Source organism: Cyanistes caeruleus, chromosome 26 (assembly GCF_971803275.1).
Source record: "Cyanistes caeruleus chromosome 26, bCyaCae1.hap1.1, whole genome shotgun sequence".
In the NCBI taxonomy this organism is placed as follows: domain Eukaryota; kingdom Metazoa; phylum Chordata; class Aves; order Passeriformes; family Paridae; genus Cyanistes; species Cyanistes caeruleus.
Genome location: NC_141726.1, coordinates 2825555 through 2844774, shown reverse-complemented (window position 1 = coordinate 2844774; position 19220 = coordinate 2825555). Strand labels below are relative to the sequence as shown.

Genomic DNA, 19220 nt, shown 5'->3' with positions numbered 1-19220 from the left:
GCGTGGTTCAGAGCACGGGTTGGTGTGGAGGCAGATGTGTTTCACAGGCCCGAGTACGAGCTGGAGCTGGCAAAACAGGGAGTGATTTAATGAAGTTTTGATACAGCTCATCAGATACTGAAATGGGAAGATGCAATATTAATTTAGAAATGCATTATCCTTTCAATTGTAGTCGTTCAGAAGAGTATTAATAACAGGGGAGCTGGTGGCGGTTTGGGAAGATGATGTATTATTCTAAAGGCAAAAATATTCTTCAGAATTATGTTTCATTTGACACCTAAACATCTAGCATATTCCTATTATCACTGTGTAATCAATTTTTTTTTGCCATGTCTTCCATGCTTACAAACATAATCACTGGAGGCACTTCAGGCACTGCACGGGAGGTTCTGGAGCGGGGAGGCAGCATGAGCTTAAAACACCAGGCTGACAACTCCTATCTTTTAATCCTCAATTCTTTTGTGGATTTAAATGACTTGAAATTCTTTCTGACAGCAGGAAGTCCTTTTGCTGTCACAAGCAAAAGAAAGAGATACAAATGTCATCTAAAGCTTGTTCCATCTGTGCCAGATCAGGTCATGTCCCACAGGAGGGACTGGCCACCTCTGAAAGTTTTGACCCTTCTCACATGGGACTTGATTGATCCTGGGGTGAACGAGGGGTGTCCCAGTCTGCTGAAACACAATTGGCTCAACCAGAGCAGCATCGTGGTGATGAGTGATGGAGAAAACATATCCTGATTTTTCTGACCCCAGGAGATTTGACAAGCCTGATTTGGACAAACCTGAATTAATTTGGTAATCTAGGAAACCACCCTCCTTTTTACTGTGAAACTTGTTCAGAGCATAACCTCACTCTAAGTGCCCAGCCTGAAATCCTCATGGGACCAAAGGCCTTGAGGATCATCAAGTCCAAACATGAATTGTGTTGTGCAAATGGTGAGTTCAGCCTCTGAAGAACAGTCATGAGGAGCTGGCAGGAAGGGAAGTGCTTTCCCATTAAAAGTCTGGTTGGGGATGTCCCTCCTGCTGTGCCTGCCCCTATAACGTGTCCCTGCTCCTCAGCTCTCTTTCTGAGATGAGACAAAAATGAATGTTCTGGAAAACTTAGAAGAAGGAGTCCTGCCATCCTGCATTTGAATAATCCAGATCCTCCTGTGACGTGGGGATGTGACCATGGCCATCAGTGACATCTTTTCCTGCTCCCTCTTGGACCCATCCCAGAGGGGCAGCTCTGGGGCCCGTGAAGAATCCGGGGTTCCCTCTATGGCTCGGGCTGTAATCAAGGCCTATTCACATCCTCATGGTGCTTTGGGAAAATGGGCAGGTTCTCTCCAAAAAACCCTGCTCATGGCTTGGGTGAGCTCCAGCCCAAACAACCACTTAATTACCACAGTCTCCTGGCACTGGTGTACAAGCAAATTCCCATCTAACTGCAGAACAAAGCAATATTTGGTGTTTATTCATAGTCACAACCACTTAATGTGTGAATTCTTGAAATCCTCAAACGAGTTGTTTGCAAGACAGCTTGTTCCTAAAGCTCCACAGTGAATTCCAGCCCTCTGCCTTCCTGTCCAAGGTGCAGGGCTGGCTCCTGGGCTGCTCTGGGAGCTTGGGGCACGTGTCCAGCAGCCACAGCAGCTCTCCACAGCAGGCACTGCTTCCTTGGGCACTCAGGGCTTCATCTCACACCTGATGTCATCTTCTGTTTCCAGCTGGTCCTGAAGATGCTTTTCTGGCAGTGTCCCAGGAAGTTTCTGTAGATCTTACTGGGTCTCTGGACTTCAGCTTTTCTGGCTGGGTTTTAATAAACCCATTACTGCTGCCTAGCTGGATGCTTGGCAGCTCTGCTGGGCTGCAGCTGTTCAGACTGCAGTGCTTTCCACAATTTTCCTGACACGGGCAGCAAAACAACCTTGGCTGGCTTCTCCCTGTGGGACCTGTCATTCCCACAAGAAGGCTCTCAGAGCCTGCTGGCTTTTTTTTTTTAGCCAGACAGAGCTCTGGTGGGAACAGGCAGGTGATGGATGAGCAGTGTTCCCTCAAGTGTGCAAGCAGCAGTGCATCATCTGGGCAGGCAGAGGCAGCTGGGCACGAGGCAGAGCCAGTTTGCTCAGAGCACACTCAGGCTCAGAAACAACGTGTTTGCTGGCCAGTCTTCCCCCAGGGAGAATGCTGGAATTGAGTTTTTCTTATGGAACTGTGAGCCTGCTTTCATAGGCAGGGTTAGTCTTTCCTGACACTGGTTTTTAGTGTCCTTGTGGAAATACCGTCTTGTATTGATTCCCTGGTGCTCCTGGACTGTCTGTGTGGGGGCTTAGATTCCCTCCTGTGCCCAGGGACTGCCATGGTGGGCACTGCTGGTGACAGGTTCTTGGGCTCCATGGAAAAGCAGGGATTTCAAACTCACAGAGAGCAGGCTCAGATTGAATATTGGGAAGAAATTCCTCCCCATGAGGGTGGGCAGGCCCTGGCACAGGGTGCCCCAGAGAAGCTGTGGCTGCTCTGGTTCCCTGGAGTGTCCAAGACCAGGTTGGATGTGGCTTAGAGCAACCTGGGACAATGGAAGGTGTCCCTGCCCATAGCAGGGGGTGGCACTGGATGATCTTTAATGTCCCTTCCAACTCTATCTGTGAGTCTGTGCTCAGGCCTGAGTGATTGGGGAGGACAAAGTCACCTCTGGGGATGCTGTGGGTCAGGTCAGGATTGGGAGCATGGCTGGAAGACCTCTCACACTGGTTCCAGGTGTAGATGAGAAAATTTCTTTGATGGTTTTATGCAGAAGTTCAGAGGCAGCAGCCAGAGACACGTGTTGCTGCCTCCCCCATCTCATGGAATGAGAAGGTACCCGTTGGTTAAAAAGGACCAGATGCTCCAACAGCTGCCAGCAGACACCTCCTCCTCCTCCTCCTCCTCTTAGGGTGTCTGCTCATGAAACAAGGATTTTACCCTGTTGTGTGCATGTATGTGCAAAAAGTAACCAAGGATGAGCAAATGCAAATCTGCCACTTCAAATGAAGTAACAAAATTCAAATTTAAGGGAATGTTTCTGTTAGGTAGAGATTTGGAAAAATAATTCTTCAAAAATAAAATAATTTTAAAAATTCCAAAATAATTGGAAAAATTATTTCTTTACCTGATTCCCAAACCAGAGCAAAGAAATGGGCTCAAACATCAGCTTTTACAGTGGTTTTCCCCATTGGGGACTGTGTTGTAGCTGCCCTCTGAGTTGGACTTTGAGCCTTACTTGTGTTTCAAGTTTTTTGCACACTTGGCTGCTCCAAGTGGAAGTGCTGGAGCCTGAGTGTGCAGGAAGGGCCCGTCACACAGTGCTGGGTCTGAGAAGTCACCACAGGTCACTGTGGCCTCAGGGACAGCTTTTGTCATGTTCTCATTGAATCAAATCCATAAAAATAAATCCTTGTGTTAGACTGCTGGTTTTACAATAATTTAAACCAACAAAGGCCTGAGCTCCCTCTCCAGTGGCTGCTGCTCTTGCCATGTGATGGGAGAAGACAAATAATGAGGCAATATTTTACTCCTCAGGCTCTGCCACTGGCAAATGCTTCCAAACATGCTCTGTGAATTTATGCTGCTGGTGGCAGACTTCCCTGGCAATCCTGGTAATTAATCACTCTGTTTAACAATGAGGAACATTTCACTGCTCTGATTAGCACCAGGTGAAGTGATCAGCACAATTAATCAAGTGCAGGGAAGGACTGGTGTTGGATTTGGGCAGAGAAATTTTAGTCTGCAACCAAAGAATTTCCTGAGTCTGGTGTGAGAAGAGCCTTGGCACTTGGCTACTAGGGTAGAATAAAGTGGGGAAAAACACCCCAAACATGGCACCAGGTCCATCACTCAGGGAATCTGGGATGGCCAAGAGACCCACATGAGCTACTCACAAGTACCTGTGTTTGCACATACCCCTGAGAAAAACTCAGAAAGTTCTGCAAGCCCCAAAATGCTTCCTAAAAGCATATTCTTTAAAGACACTTTTCCCCATTTTGCTGTTTATATCAGCTTTCCACTGCCTGCTCTTTGACTGGAAGACTCCAACAGGCTGGTAAATATTTTATGTGGCTCGGTTGCCAGCAGCTGCTCTGAAGAGCCCTGGAGGAGCGGGTTGTAGCCGTCACTGTGGTGCCAGGTGACGTGACAGTCCCTCCTACGGAGCTCTGCCATCAGTGCCACAGCTCCTGTCCTGTCCTCACCTTCAGAATTCCTCCTGCAGCCACAGTGTGCATGTGCAGTGTTTAAATTGCAGTTCCTGTGCCACACAGACATTCAGGCTCAGGATTTCAGTGGCTGTAGTTCATGGGGTATAATTGAACAGCCTTGAGGAACTGCTGTCGCAACCAAGAGGCTTCTGGTGATGATTTGAACCTGTTGGTGAATTACAACACACATTTTTCAGATATTTATATATTTATCCACTCCCATGGCACTGCATTTTCTTTGCAGAGATGTGCTGATGAACTACCATCCCAGGCATCAGACAGGGACAGGTTTCCTTTAAGCCAGGTGATTTGGGCAGCCTTCACAACTGCTGAAAAGAACATAACAACTTGAAAACAATGAGAAATACCTTGATCTGTGCTAATTCTCTTACCCTGTGCCATCATGAAACTTTTTTACGTGTTCCCAAAGCTGGGCTGGCAGCACGGGGGTCTGTCAGTGAACATCCAGAGGGGGAACCATGGGATCCCAGAAAAGACCTTTTATACATCAGATCCAACAATCAACCCATATTCACCACAAAACCACATCCTCAAGTGCCATGTCCACGTTTTTCAAACACTTCCAGGGATGGAGACTCTACCACTGCCCTGGGCAGCCTTTGCCAATGTTTTATGACCCTTTCTGTGGAAAAAATATTGTCTAATACCTTATCTAAGCCTCTCCTGGCACAACTTGGGGTCATTTCCTCACATACCTGCAGCCCACACTCTGCTGAAGCATTGCTGGCCTGGGGTAAATGTCCTCTGGGATTCCTTGATACCTAACCAGGGATTTTCCTCTCTGGGTGGTTGAGGTGGTGTCGTGGTTTTAAACTAATAACTAAGAAAATTACTTATTTCTTGCTGTGAGATATGGATTAGAACAAGAGCAAAACAGGCATACAACTTGAAAGGGAAAAAAAAAGAAAGTTTATTGACAAACTACAATAATAAGAACACCAGAATAAACTTCCAGAAAAACCTTTTCATCCCTTATCTACCCACTATTCCTTTGTTCACATGACAACAGAGACAAAAACCTTGGAACTTTGATGGTTAAAACAGTCCCAATTCTTGCTAGTCTTTTCACCAGTCTTTGTAGAGAAACAGAAGTTTCTTCCTGTTATTTTATGGAGTTTCTCACAAGAAAACTATTTTTGTTATAGTTTTCTATTGCCCTAACGTTAGCTGCCCAGAGCTGCTATTATTAGAGTTCTCTCCTCCCATTTTCACATCACTCTGAAGTGTGTATGGGCCATGAGTCTAGAGATAGCATTTTTAAGGATAAGTTATTCAAAGGCAAAAAAGTTTTCTTCATCTGTTTCTGTGAGCTTCACTAGAAAACAGTTTTCTCATTGCCTCTCAAGGTTTCAAATCTCTCAGCACTTCACTATACCATAATTACTCTACTTTTTACTCAAATTTACACTTTGAACACTTTATTCTTCTCTAGATCCTGTATCATGAATTAAAGGAGTTCTTTTCAGGACTTCATTGTCCATCTCCATAGTTTTAACAGAAAGATATTTCAGCTTAATTAAAGCATCTTCTTAATTCTCTATCTTTTCTGAAGCTTCTTTTCTTTCCTGTCACTGGTAGTTTATAAAGTCTCTTTCCATGTTGATCACTCTCTTTTTCTCTCTCTGGATAAAAAGATTAATCCGCAAGTCTCATCTGGGTAATGAAAGAGTTAAAATCTTTCCCAGGCTTTTGTAGCTGGTTCGGTGATCTCTGCAGAACAGGAGCTGGAGCCGTTTGCGATGGAAGGTTCTTCATAGCTGCTCTGGAGAGTGTGGCTGTCTCTGCTTGCTGCAGGTCCAGAGCTTCTCTCCTTCTCCACTCGGCAGTTTCTAGTGAATTAGTTACAGCAAAACCTGCAGCCGAGCCAGAGATCGGCTCGGCCCGGCCCGGGCCTGAGGAAAACCTTCCCCAGGCCCCCCCATCTCCCGGCCGGGAGCCGCTGGGCCCGGCCCCATCCCCGCCCAGCCCCATGGCCTGGGCAGGGACGGGAGGCCTGGAGCTCTGCCACCCTTCAGAGCCAGGAAACAAAGAGAACCTAGAGAGCTCTGCTTTTACACTTTAAGGTAGGGTTCACAAGTTGATCCCACTTTTCAATGGCCTAAACTGCTGTCAATTCCCAGCAATGACCGATAATCGGTCAGGAGAAAAGACTCCAGGCAGTTCCCAGCAACTCCAACTTTCCTTAAAGGTAAAGTAACTCCATGACAGGTGGGAGGAGGTTTTTCATGGTCATGCTCTGCCTGCTCCAAGAATCAGGAGCTGTGGGTTCCCTGGATCCTGCTGCTGCAGGAAGAACCAAGAAACTCACACCTGACCCGGTTCTGCCTTGCTGAGGTTCCACTGAGTGCAGGAATGGGATTCTGAGGGAGGGAATACCAAAAAATTAGAAGTTAAGTCCTGGCTGTGGCTGTTGCACCCTCTTTGAGGACCTGAGAAGCAAGTAAGATACAGACACTCCAGACTGTTTCCTCTTCCTATTCCACATGTTCTATGTCTCCCACATGGGTGAGCACGTGCAGAGGGTGCTAGCACAGGCAGTCATTTCTGTTAGGCTGGAGTTTGATTATTAAGGTTTCAGTGCATGCCAGCATCTACCTGTTGTTACTGGTCCCCTCTGCAGTACGAGGGAGGCTCTCCCAGGAGGCAGCAGCAGCTGCAGAGCTCTGGGGTCTTTGTCAGCAAGTGGCAGAAGGGACCTCAGACATGGACAAGGTGATTAATCTGGATCACAGCAGGAAACACGTTTTCCTGTGTCAGATCCATCTTATGAATCCCATGGCAGCTGCTGCTCTTCATCAGAGTTCAATGAATCCTTTGCTTAAATTAAACAATCCAGTGGCAGGAGAGGTGCAGGAAATGGCTCCCATTCCCTTTAATCTGACTGCTCTCATTCCTTGCTTCCTCTGTTTGCCTTTTCCAAAGGTAAGGCCAACCATTAATTTAGTAATTTGTGGGCCCGACAGGCTCAGAGGCTTTCAAAGGTTATTGCTCACACAGTTCCATCTCCCAATCCTCTGGGACGTGCTCTGTGAAGTGCTGGAAATGGTGCATGATGAGGGGGATGCCCTTTGGAAAAGGTTAAGCCTGTTGCTGGTTTATCACAGCCCTGCAAGCAGGGAGGGGCCAGTGGGAAATCAGGGGAACGAGAGGGAGGCAGCCGAGCTCACACAGGGGTGCATGTGTGGAATTCGGATTGATGCCTTAGGATTTCAGCTTTTCTATTTGTCATCTATTTGTAACCCTGCAGTTCTTTAGTGTGTAACTCCAAACTCCACACACAGTGTGAGCTGCTGCTTTCCCATTTGGGTCAGACACAGCAATTCCTCTCCAGGCCTGGCAATCAAGGACACCTCACTGCCTCAGGCCCCCAGAGATGGAAACAAAAGGGAGTTGGGGGCAGCAAACTTGGGGGAAATGACTTCATTACCTGAAGCTGGAATTGGGAGATTAACCCCAATATGCAAATGGCCCAAACTTATAAAAGTGTGAAACCCATGACCCGTGGTCTGTTTTGGGTGCAACCCCTGGGGGGCTTTGCCTGAAATGTCCCTGAAGACCCCTCAATAAATAGAACTGCTTTTTATTCCCTTAAGATTGTCTGGCCTCTGTTTTAGGTGGGCCTGGAAAAGGCATCAGGATGAGCAGGATGGGATGAACCCTGCCACTGCCACTGCTGCATCTCAGCTCCTCAGCAGTGTCCTTGTGCAATGTCATGGCAGCAGGAGTTTCTCCAGCCCACCCAGCACCAATGGGGTGCTGCTGATTTTGGTTCTGCCCTGTTGGTAACCAGCCAGCCCAATGCTCTGTCCATGCCAGTGGCTGAGCTTGGTTTCAGGGGATTTTTTTTTTTAATGCAGAAAATCACAGAATTGTTGAGGTTGGAAAAGGCCTCCCAGGTCTTCAAGTCCAACCTGTGTCCGAGTCTCACCTTGTCATCCAGCCCAGAGCACTGAGTGCCACGTTCAGCCCTTCCTTGGACACCTCCAGGCGTGGGAACTCCAGCTTGGGTGGCCCATTCCAATGCCTCACCACCTTTTCCATGGAGAAATTCTTCCTGGATATGCACAATTCTGCATTTGGAAGTGGATCAGGCACAGACATATTTTGAACAACTGGAAGGAATAAGAACAGGATATTTAGCTATTGAAATTTTATGCTCCAGCCTTGTATGCTTAATATCTTCATTATTGCTACCCCCAAGCACCTCCATTATGCCACAACTACAAAACTGGTTTTAGTCTGGTTTAGTTTTTGGATTAATACAGTTTGTTCCTGTTTCCATCTACTTGGTTTTCTTTCAAAATAAAGAGAACTGAAACCTTCCAGCAGGTGACATGAGGAGGGGAGGAAACCTGAACGGGAAAGCCCAGAATTTGCAGCCTCATCCAGGGCGGTGAGCTGGGCTCTGTCAACACCTCCTGTGCACGGCGAGCTGTGTCTGCAGCAGGGAATTCTGCAGGTTCCTTCTCCACAGCCTGCACTGGGAGGGAACATTCCTGCAGCTTTTCCAGCTCCATTAGGTCGTACAGCTGGAATAGATGGAGCTAATGAACACGTGCACAAGCTGGATGGCTCAGGAGCTGGAGAGTCTGGGAGCAAGAGAGGCAGAATTAGGCAAGCAAAGAACATGATTGTTTATCAGGTGGTAAAAGACTGGTGTGAATTGCAGGAGACACTGGAGATTTGGAAGATATGTAGATCTAAGTGGGTACATTTGTTCCCATTAAATAAGGGTAAGGGTTAGGATAAGAACAGAATGCCTGCTCAGAAGCACCACAGATGGAGGTTTTCATCTTATTTACTCTGATTCCTGGAAGAACAATTAATGGGAATGTCCTGTGGCTGGAAAGCCCCTTGGTGCTGGTTAAAGCCTTGCTCACATGTCCTTGAGAAGGGAAGGGATGGCAAACAAAGGTGACATGGAAAACTCTTCTGATAAGTTGCTTTTCATGAATCTGAACCTTCCCCTTTGCTATGAGACTTGGTTTCTTCTCTGTAAAGTTTTGTTTGGGTTTTAAAACAAGTTTTAATTGGGAACTTTACCAGATTCATTTCCAAAGCTGGTATTGGTTTTTTTCCAATTACAAGTGTTCTTCCTGCAGCCTTTGGAAAACACAATATTTCTGTGAAGGTTTTGGGAAGCATCTCAAAGAAAATTTTGATTAAAACCCTGCGAACTGAAGCATGTGAGAAGTGTGTTGTTACGGGCAGCCTCCCCAAAGTAATCTATTTTTATGAAAAACTGGAATGTGCTCATTTGCACCCATGGCCCTGAGGGCACAGACCTCTCTTGGGAGAAGGGGAAGAATGTTTTCCAGAGGTTTTGATGCAGAGAGGAAACTCAGCCCCTGAGTTTCTCTTCTTTATGTCCCGTCTTGAAGCTCCTGCTGTTCCTGTCACCTCTGTCCTGTCACAGCTGCTGTGCAGAATGTAAACACAGCAATTTCCCAACCCCAGAGCCCCCTGGAAAATCTTCTGTCAAGTTCATGCAGCCACTGCTTGGCACCTTCCTCGCATTCAGGCCTCAGGATTATTGTGGCATTGATTGAACAGGAAATTCATGGAGGAAAATTAAGCCTCCAAAAGATACAATAATTTAAATAATTGGCTATTTTTTGTGTGTATGTGAGAACATGAGAAATGCAGTGTGTTCATTCACTGTCAGTTCCTCCAGGACTGCATTACAGGAGCAGATGAATTCTTATGAAACAAAGATTCTATTTTCATGCAAATATCCCTCAGTAATAAAATACCCAGGGAATAAAAATGACAGGAAAATGTATGAGGTACAAGCAGAGCTGTTTCCAGAGCAGTGTGTTTCCCACAGAGCCACAGTGGCTCCTCAGAGCCTGGGCTGTGCTGGGACCAGGAGCTGTGCAGCATCAAGCTGGGGGAGCAGTGGGATGGGGCAAGTGGCTGCATCTGCGGCTTGTGGACTCAGAAAACCATTCAGGGAGGAAAAGATGCTTCTTCTGAGCTGTAATTTCTGTGCAGAAATGATCTTTTCTACTCCCATATTGGGACAGGGAAACCCCTTTGTACAGGGTTGGGAAGAGGCTGCCCAAACTACTGTGAAGGGAGATTTTCAGCATTACAAATTTGAAGTTTTTCTTCCTTCTATTCAAAATAACTTTAAATTATTCTTTCAAAGCAGAAATCTTCTGTTCAGAATTCCTTTGGTTGCCAAAGATGTTAATGAATTCTCAATGCCTCTGTTGTGATCGAGGTGTGAGGAATTTACCTGGAATGGTGGGATGTGGAGCAGGCTCAGCCTGTCCATGCTCCAGTGGTTCCCAAAGCTAATTCCTGCATATCCTTAATTGATCCTCTCTATCCCTTCCCTTTGGGAATGCCAGGTCCATCTCTTGGGCTGCTGGGTGTCCTGCCAGCCTGTTGCAACATCAATCAGTTTTTTTACTGCTGTATCTTGGGCCTTCCAAGCATGGATTTAAACATTAGATGAAACTAAATTAATCAATGTGCAAATTAATTACCAAAAATGACTTCGGCTCAGAGGCTGAACCAGGGATGGGCGAGAGAGAAACTTAAATGCTGGAATTAAAATCTCGATCAAACTTTAAAAATAATGGATAATTACAGGGCACTTTTTTTTTTTTATGTTCATATTAAATTGTAAGGAATTATTAGATATTTAACTGACATTTATCCAGATAGCCCACAGCAAGTTAGGTAGCGCTTACATGCTGTAATAAATGTCAGCATTTAAAAATTAATTGCTGTGCTATCTAACTTGCTGTGGGCTGCCTCATTAAATATTAATGGGATGTCTAAAAATATGTTATGAGCTGAAAGGATTATTTGGATACGGGATTGCTGAGTTCTAAGGCCTAGAGGGGAAAGTTGTGTTTGAGCATCACCAGTTCCTTGGGATTTCTGTCGGAGCAGACAGCTCTGGCTGTGCCCTGTGCAGCAGGAATGGGGTCTGGGAGATCCCAGGGCTGTGGGAGAAATCCTTCCTTGTCAGGGTGGGAAAGCCCTGGCACAGGTTCCCAGAGAAGCCCCTGGATCCCTGGAAATGTTCCAGGCCAGGTTGGATGGGGCTTGGAGCAACCTGGGATAATGGAAGGTGTCCCTGCCCATAGCAGGGTTGGGATGGGATTTGGGAATGGCTTTAAGGTCCCTTCCAACCCAAACCATCCTGGGATTTTGGGATCCTTCAGCTCCTCCGATAATGCATTAAAGGAAACCAGTCCTGCCAGAGACTGATCAGCTCCTCAGCAAGGAACAGATTTTCCCCCTGTTGCCCTGGAGAGGAATCAGGAGCTGTGGGTACCCTGGGACCCCTCTGGAGCAGGGAGAACCAAGCAGCTTACACCTGACCCAGTTCTGCCTTGCTGTGGTTCCACTGAGTGCAGGAATGGGATTCTGAGGGAGGGAATACCAAAAAATTAGAAGTTAAGTCCCGGCTGTGGCTGTTGCACCCTCTTTGAGGATCTTAAGGCAAACTCAGTGCTGCTGTTTCACATCTCTCCTGCTCCCCCATCTCCAGGGTGGGGATGGCTCAGGCTGGGAAGGAGGAGGAGGAGGAGGGGAGAAAGTCTGAGCATGGCCTCGGCTGCTCCCTGCCAGGAGGAGATAACACACCGTGGGGAAGGTGAAAGAGGAGGGAGGTCGGTCCTGTCCAACATGAGTACTGGTATTTATAATTTATTTTGAGCAAACTGTGCCAAGTGCTTCGCAGAGAACACACAGGGAAGCACGTGAGAGGTTTAAAGAGCAGCACAAACACCAGGAGGGAAAAGTCTTGTGCAACTCAGTGATAAACTGAAGGGATATTTCTGTCCTGAGTCAGTCTCCCCCATGAATTATGCATGATGGCCTCCCAGAAACACGGGGTAATCAGGAATGCTGTGCCCATGGTAAACACAGTGTATGTTGCTGTAATAGAGCCAAAGACCATTCCCAGCCACTCTTACTATTAAAGCTAAGAAATGTGCAGTGTTTTCCCACTCAGGCACTGCTTTAACTCCAGTGCTCTGCTATTCCCCAAACACTAATAAAGTATTTAGAGTGAGCAGAGAGGAGAAGAGGCTGCTGGATCAGACTGGGATGGTTCCTCCTGTGGCTGCAGGGTTAGGAGCCAGGACAGTGCCTGCTGGGGTTCCCTGGTGAGCTCCTCCCCTGAGGGTTCACTCACTGAGAGAATTAACTCTACAACTCTACAACCAATGAATTCCCTGTCCTATGGATCCCCCATGCTCAGTCAGGCTGGCAGGGAGTGGGGATCAATCCCAGAGGAGGCTCTGTGAGTGTCCCAGGTTCTGGTGCTGTAGGGACAGGTGCCACAGCCTGCTGAGGTGGGCTCAGGGGCTGCATCACCCCTCTCTGCCTCTCTTTCACTTCTCCTGGTTTTGTCCATGTCAAACAAAGTCCAACAAAATTTGGACTCTGTGATCTCAGAGGTCTTTTCCAACCTAAATGGTTCTGCGATTCCCTGATTTTGTAGCCCCTGAGACAAAATCCACCATGATGTAGCTTTTCAGTCAGGTGAGGCATGTGGAACAGGCCTGCACAGGTTTTGGAGAAATGGCATCTTGGAAATAGAAATGGTGGGATTGCTGCAGGAATACCTGCTGAGCCCTCTGCCCACCTTGAGCAGAAGACAAAGCGTGTCCTGCACAATTTCTGTCCTTTCCAGCCTCGATCTGTTCCCCACATTCTCTGGAATGCTCACGTGAGGTAGGACATTCTCTGCAAAAACTCAGCCCGGGTGGGGCTTGTCCAGCATGTTGACTTTGATTCAACAAAAAACAGCAGAGAATTGAATTGGAGATGACTCAGAATTCCCACTTCCTTTCCCCTGAACAGACCAAGGAATGTGTTTTCATTCATCGTGCACTCAGTTCAAAGCACCATTTACTGCTAAAGGATCGAGCAAATATAATTTAAAGTTCCGCTGTGCATGTGGCAGATTTAATTAGTGTACTTGGGAGCTAGAAGTTACACAGAAAGTATTTGTTTGCATAAAACCAGGCTATGTCTGCAATTTAGACTGGAATAAAGTAATGCAGTTATGGAGGATTTAATGAGTTGTTGCATAAACACCATCCTGGGTGGGGAATTGGATTAGGAAATAAAACTGGGTTAGTAAGTGCACCCAAATCCAGCCTGCCATATTGTCTTGCCCACGGAGGCTGTTAATGCAGTTCAGTCAGCGTGAATGGAACTGTGGGAGCTGCACTGAGGATCCCTCCTGTTTGTTATTCCATCTGTGCAGCCACTGGAGCATCACTCCCGTGGCTGGAGGTGACAGTGGTGGAGGCACCGATGGCATCAGGCCAGCTCCTGGACATGAGGAAGGCCCTGCAGATAACTTCATCCCTTGTGGGCTCTGGGAAGTTTGTCCTAGAACACTGATATGTTTCAGAATTGTCAGAAAAGGGTCTGGGCTGGGAGAGTGGTGCAGAGATAGAGCCTGGTCTGTTGTTGCTGTCCTGTACAAACCTGAGAGGAATCACAGGCTTGTCTTTACAAACAAATCCTGTGTCTGCTGGTAAAGAAAACTACCACTGAGAGATAAATGAACCAATGGGAAGGATTCCAGTGATTGATGAATGGAAAAGAGATATCTGCCTTTACAGACAAACTGTAGGTTTTCTGGTAAATGAAGTTGGATATTGAAGATGAAGGAGAAAGAGAAAGAGAGAAAGAGAGAAAGAGAGAAAGAGAGAAAGAGAGAAAGAAAGAAAGAAAGAAAGAAAGAAAGAAAGAAAGAAAGAAAGAAAGAAAGAAAGAAAGAAAGAAAGAAAGAAAGAAAGAAAGAAAGAAAGAAAGAAAGAAAGAAAGAAAGAAAGAAAGAAAGAAAGAAAAGAAAGAAAAAGAAAGAAAGAAAGAAAGAAAGAAAGAAAGAAAGAAAGAAAGAAAGAAAGAAAGAAAAAGAAAGAAAGAAAGAAGAAAGAAAGAAAGAAGATGAAAGATGAAGATGAAAGAGATAATAAGGGAACACCATAAATTCCATAAGAATTAAAAATTAAGAGGGAGGGTTATACATTAGAGAGGAATCTTAGGTATCAGGCACTCTGGGATAGTCTGTACCTCTCAAGTAGCTCAGCCAGTGGGGAAAGAGAGAGGGAAATTGGGATAAAAAGGAGGGTGCATCCTCCAAAAATTGGAGAGACCCCAGGGGAATGCCCTGTGGCCTCTCCTTTTATTGGAATAAAGTTACAGGACTCCTCTGTCTCCTTTTGGATATAAACCTCTGGTGTTTGTGGATTAATTTTCCTGACAAATCTTCCTGTCTATGCACCAAACACAGAGGCTGGGCTGCTGGCAGCCTGCTTAGCATCTGCCTGTGGAGCTGGTGAGGACTCAGACTGGAGGGAAACACAATGACACAGCCCAGATTGATGTGAGGAGCAGAGAAAATGGCTCAGCAGGCATCGATGCGGCAGCTGCTGCCGTGGGGAGTGGGGGTCACTGGCCGTGAGTGGGATGAGCGATGCTCCGTGAGCCCTTGGGGAGGAACCCACAGGTATCGATTGGAGCTGACACAAACTGCAGGCAGATGGTTTGTCACCCTGAGAATCAGACCTTTTGATATTGTTTTCATGATTTCTAACCATTTCCCCAGGAAAGTAACTACAAACATAGGTGTTTATTTTTCCATTAAAGATATGCCTTTTGATGGATGTCTCTCACTGCCAGTGTGGTTGGGAAAATGGTAACCTGACTATCCAATCTCTGGTTCTTGTCAAAAACTTATAAATACTGAAAGAAGCTTCTCTTCTTTTTTCACCACACTCCAAGCTGTGTCTGTGTGAATCATTTCGTGTCTGAGAGTGACAATGGTTCCCTCTCCCCGATCCCCAATGGAATTTCCATCTTGCACTTCCCATATAAAATCCATTGTCTCGTACAGACCAGAGCTGCGGTGGTGAAACTGGGGGGAGTGAACTCTTGTTTCCGACTTGGGAAGTTCAGTTGTTACCTGGTACCTCTGGAGGTCACTATAACAAAGAAAAATACAGATACTGGGAGAGATTTTTAAGGTTTTTATTTGACTATTTGCTCTCGAAGTTATTTTTTTGTGTTTCAGCATGTGCATGTGTGAAATCTGATCAGTTAATGCAGGTGTTTTAATTAATTTCACTGTAAATCTTGATCCTGCAAGATTTTGATTCACCTGTCTCTCCTTCCTGTTAACTACAGCAGTCATTGCCTGCATTCCCAGTTTGAAGACTTTCCCACTGGTCAGAAATGGAAGATCTAACCTGGCACTCCACATCCTGCTAATCTGAGAGGATCTCCTGAAACTCTGGGCTTTCCCTGAGCTGTGAGGAGGGTTTGATGTAATTTAATGTTTTTTACACTGATGCCAGAAGTGCAACATGAGGTTCTTAAGAGACATATTTTTAAATTGGAATAGTTTTAAATTAACTCATGTAGCACCTAATCACATGTCCAGTAGGTCATGTTCCACCAGTGGGGTATCAGTTGGTCCTTCTAAATAAAGTAAAAAGATTTATTAAATAATGAATAATTAAGGTGAAAAACGGCAATGGAATTTAACAGCTGCTAATTGTCCTTTTTTTGTGATATGCACCAAACCAAGAGAGGACCCAATACTCTGAATATTCTGTTTCTTTAATACTTCTCTAAACCGCAGAGTGGTCAAAAAGAGCTTTAACAACAGAGGGGTAGGAGCCACAGACATTCCTCTTCAATCCATCCTGCATCTCTTCTAATTCCATCCTGCATCCCTCCTTACTCCATCCTGCATCTCTTCTAATTCCATCCTGCATCTCTCCGTACTCCATCCCACATCCCTCCTTACCCAGTCCCCATCCTCTGGAGGCTCTCTGGTGTTTGCTGGAAGCTCAGAGCGCAAACTAAAGGCTTCTACCCTGTAGTACTACTGTTCTCTCTCCTCTCTCTCCTGACTCTTCTCGAGGAATTGGTTACAACAAGAGTTTGAAATCTGCATTCTCCAAGATGTGGCAGAAACAGGCTTGCTGCAGGAAGAGGGAATGAAAACAGATTCCCATGGGGCAGTGTTACCTTGTTCCTTTTTTCCCTTAGCAGAAAAAAAATAGTTCAGAGGGCCCTGCAAGGAGCCACCCTCTCATGTCTCTGCTTCTGACACTGTAAATGGCCTGAAATTCGAAAAGAAAAATAGAAATATCCCTACAAAGAGAATTTCTGTTAATGCTACCATTGGAAACATCTTTTGTTTGAAAGAAAGATGCTGATGGAATCATTTCCATTGGTTTCTGTTCAACAGGTTCTTAATCCTTGCTAGTAGAGGTGGGTGTTCATATCAGCCATTTCACACCCTGTGTTGTGTCTTTATTTCAGGGTAGACAATTGCAGCATCACTCACAAGATGTTATTTGGGAACTTTCCAGGAGAATTAAGAATTTTTCATCCTGGTGATATGTGGCATGACCTTCAACTCTGAACACCCTAAAATAAAGTTGGTTTGAACTTTCCCATTGATGTATGCAGGCTTCAGGATAAAGCCTGAAGGTTTCTCCTGCTTGGAGGCTTGTGCTCTCCCGTAGTTTATCACCTGGAAAGTACAATGTCTATTCCCTGATATGTCAGGATAGTGACACTATTTTTTGTTTGATGGCTCAGCTTGACTTTTCAATGACTAAAATTTACATCGTGGGGTTTCAATCATCTGAGTTAGTTCTTAGCCAAACTTCAAATGCCTTTGATCGCTGCCCATGGGTTAACTGCTCTGAGGAGTCTCAAAACTGTTGGTATTGTTAAACAGACAACATATTTTTCTTTTGATTAGACACCAAGGCCAGCAACACTGTCTGCTGTGCAGAGTTATCTGAGCAGTCTTCTCAAGTGCTGCAAGTTTACCCTTGAATATGACAGATATAAACCACCTTTTCTGTGTCTGTGTGTCTTTCAGTCAAGTGATTGATCTGCCACATTAGTGCGAGCTCCAGCTTTGTCACCCTGGCACTTGCAGGCTGAGCTATATATTCTGCAAGGGGAGATTGCCAAGGACACTCCTAGGATGGAGTAATCACCAGAAGAAACCTTCACATCATTTGCAAATATATGAATTTGGTTTGTATACTAACAGGCACAGAATGTCCCTAACAGATACTGTTTTCAAGGACAAGCACAGAGCCCAGAGAAAATGCTCTGGCAGCTTCCAGCCTCAGTCACATCACTTAACATCTTCAGTGGGCATTAACTTTTCAGAGGGGCTACCAACCAGCTGGTCAAAACCTCTGCTGATATTATTTCAACAGATTTGTAACGGCATACGGGAAGTTCATGAGGAATGCGGTATGAGCTGTGTCTCATAATTCTTCTTTAAGTTAATTTTTGGAAATTTAATGCAAAAAAGATGAAGATACATTGCAGAAGTGGGACAGAGCATGGCAAATTCAATACTTTATTCAGGGCACGGATAATTCCTAATGATAGCAGGCAGGAGAGCAAGGCCCTATCAATTAGTGCCAATCAGGTGCTAAGTGTAGCTTCTGTTCCAGAGTAAATGTGGGCAGGAGATGAAGCTGCCTCCTTCGTTTTGCTGGAGGAGCTGCATGTTCTTGATGCTGTGTTGTGCAAAAGACAGGCAGGAAAAAGCCCATAGTGTCATCCCTTGGGGCTGAGCTTCCTGAGTTTCAAGGGCTTTAAGTGTGAAGTAAACTTCCTTTGGTAAGAACAGGCACAGTACGGAGTGAACAGGACACATTCAGTGGGGGAGAGGGTGTCTCTTGTTCTGCAAAAAAGCAGAAGGAAAAAGAGCTCAGTAAGAGTTAAACAACGGTCTTAATACCTGCAACGTTAGGAAATTGTAAATAGTAATTATAATTTTAAAAGGTTGGGTTTTGCAGTGGCTTTGGAAAGGGTTTTTGTTTTTGGAAATCAACATTTAAGAGAACCAAAACTCATTGTGTGGCAATGGAAATGGAATTTTGTACAAGAATCAGCACCTGTGAGCAGCAGGTCCAGGGTGTCCTTCCCCCAGTCCTGCCCATGAAGAGTCTGGTCCAGGCATGACTGTGACATTCCTTTAGGATTTGGGACCTTTCCTCTCCCAGCCTGAATATGCTGCAGCAGTGGGTGGCACTGACCTGTGGGGAGCTCAGCAGAGTACAGACTGCCAGAAAAGATCCCTTGGAAGTTTGAATGGCAGCTGTCAAGGGTGCAACTGAGACCAACTTCTGTTTAATTTGCCTCAAGAGATGAGAGATTCCTTGGTGACATTTAGTTCTGTCTCCAGAGGTGTAGAGGTGAGGGGTTCTGGAGACCACTTCTCTGAAATGCTACAGAATAAGTGTTCAGTTCTCTTTTCTCCTAAGAGACTCTGGGCATCTTGTTGAAATACCAAGGAGAGAAAGGTAGAAAGATATAAAATGGTTGTTAGAAAAATTTAAGAAAGTGGCATCTAGCAGATGTAATGGCTGCCAACCTTCACACTAATTGTGGCTCAGAAAGATCACCAGGAATGGTTTCCAGAGGAATCACAGGGAAAGGTTCCAAGCCTCATTTGTCAATAGACTTTACTAAGGGACTGCTGATGGTGTAAACCAGAAAGCAACAAATCCCTCTTCATTGCAGTGTGGCTGGAATAAGTGATCTCCTCGAGGTTACGACAGGAATTGCAAACACCAGCAGGTTGTATCTCCCAGCTCAATTTTGGGCAGTCTCAGTGGGGATGTGGAGTCCTACCCTGTTCCTGACCTCCTGAAAGACTGAAAAGCTGTATGATGCCTGTAGTAGAATCATTGAATTCTAGAATGGCCTGGCTTGGAAGGGAAATTAAAGATCAAGTAATTCCATCCCCTGATGTGGGCAGGGACACCTTCCATTAGAACAGGAGCTCCCTCCAACCTGGCCTTGAACGCTCGTAGGGATGGGGAAGTTCCTGGAAGAACGGAAATTTAGTGGTTCCTGGGTTGTGTTTATTTGCTTTCAGAATAATCTCACTGTTGAACTTTTTGTAAAGAAGCCAAACAGGTATTAAAAGGAATTTAGCTGTTTGTTT

At 45.6% G+C, this 19220-nt stretch overlaps 1 long non-coding RNA gene across 1 annotated transcript in view; it reads left to right on the top strand.

The window, feature by feature from the left end:
- The first annotated feature begins 5954 nt into the window (after window positions 1-5954).
- Window positions 5955-19220, top strand: part of LOC147649265 (uncharacterized) — a 31160-nt gene continuing 17894 nt past the window's right edge. The window contains exon 1 of the long non-coding RNA XR_015279294.1: window positions 5955-6303. This is a non-coding gene — a long non-coding RNA (uncharacterized LOC147649265). The remainder of the gene's footprint in view (window positions 6304-19220) is intronic.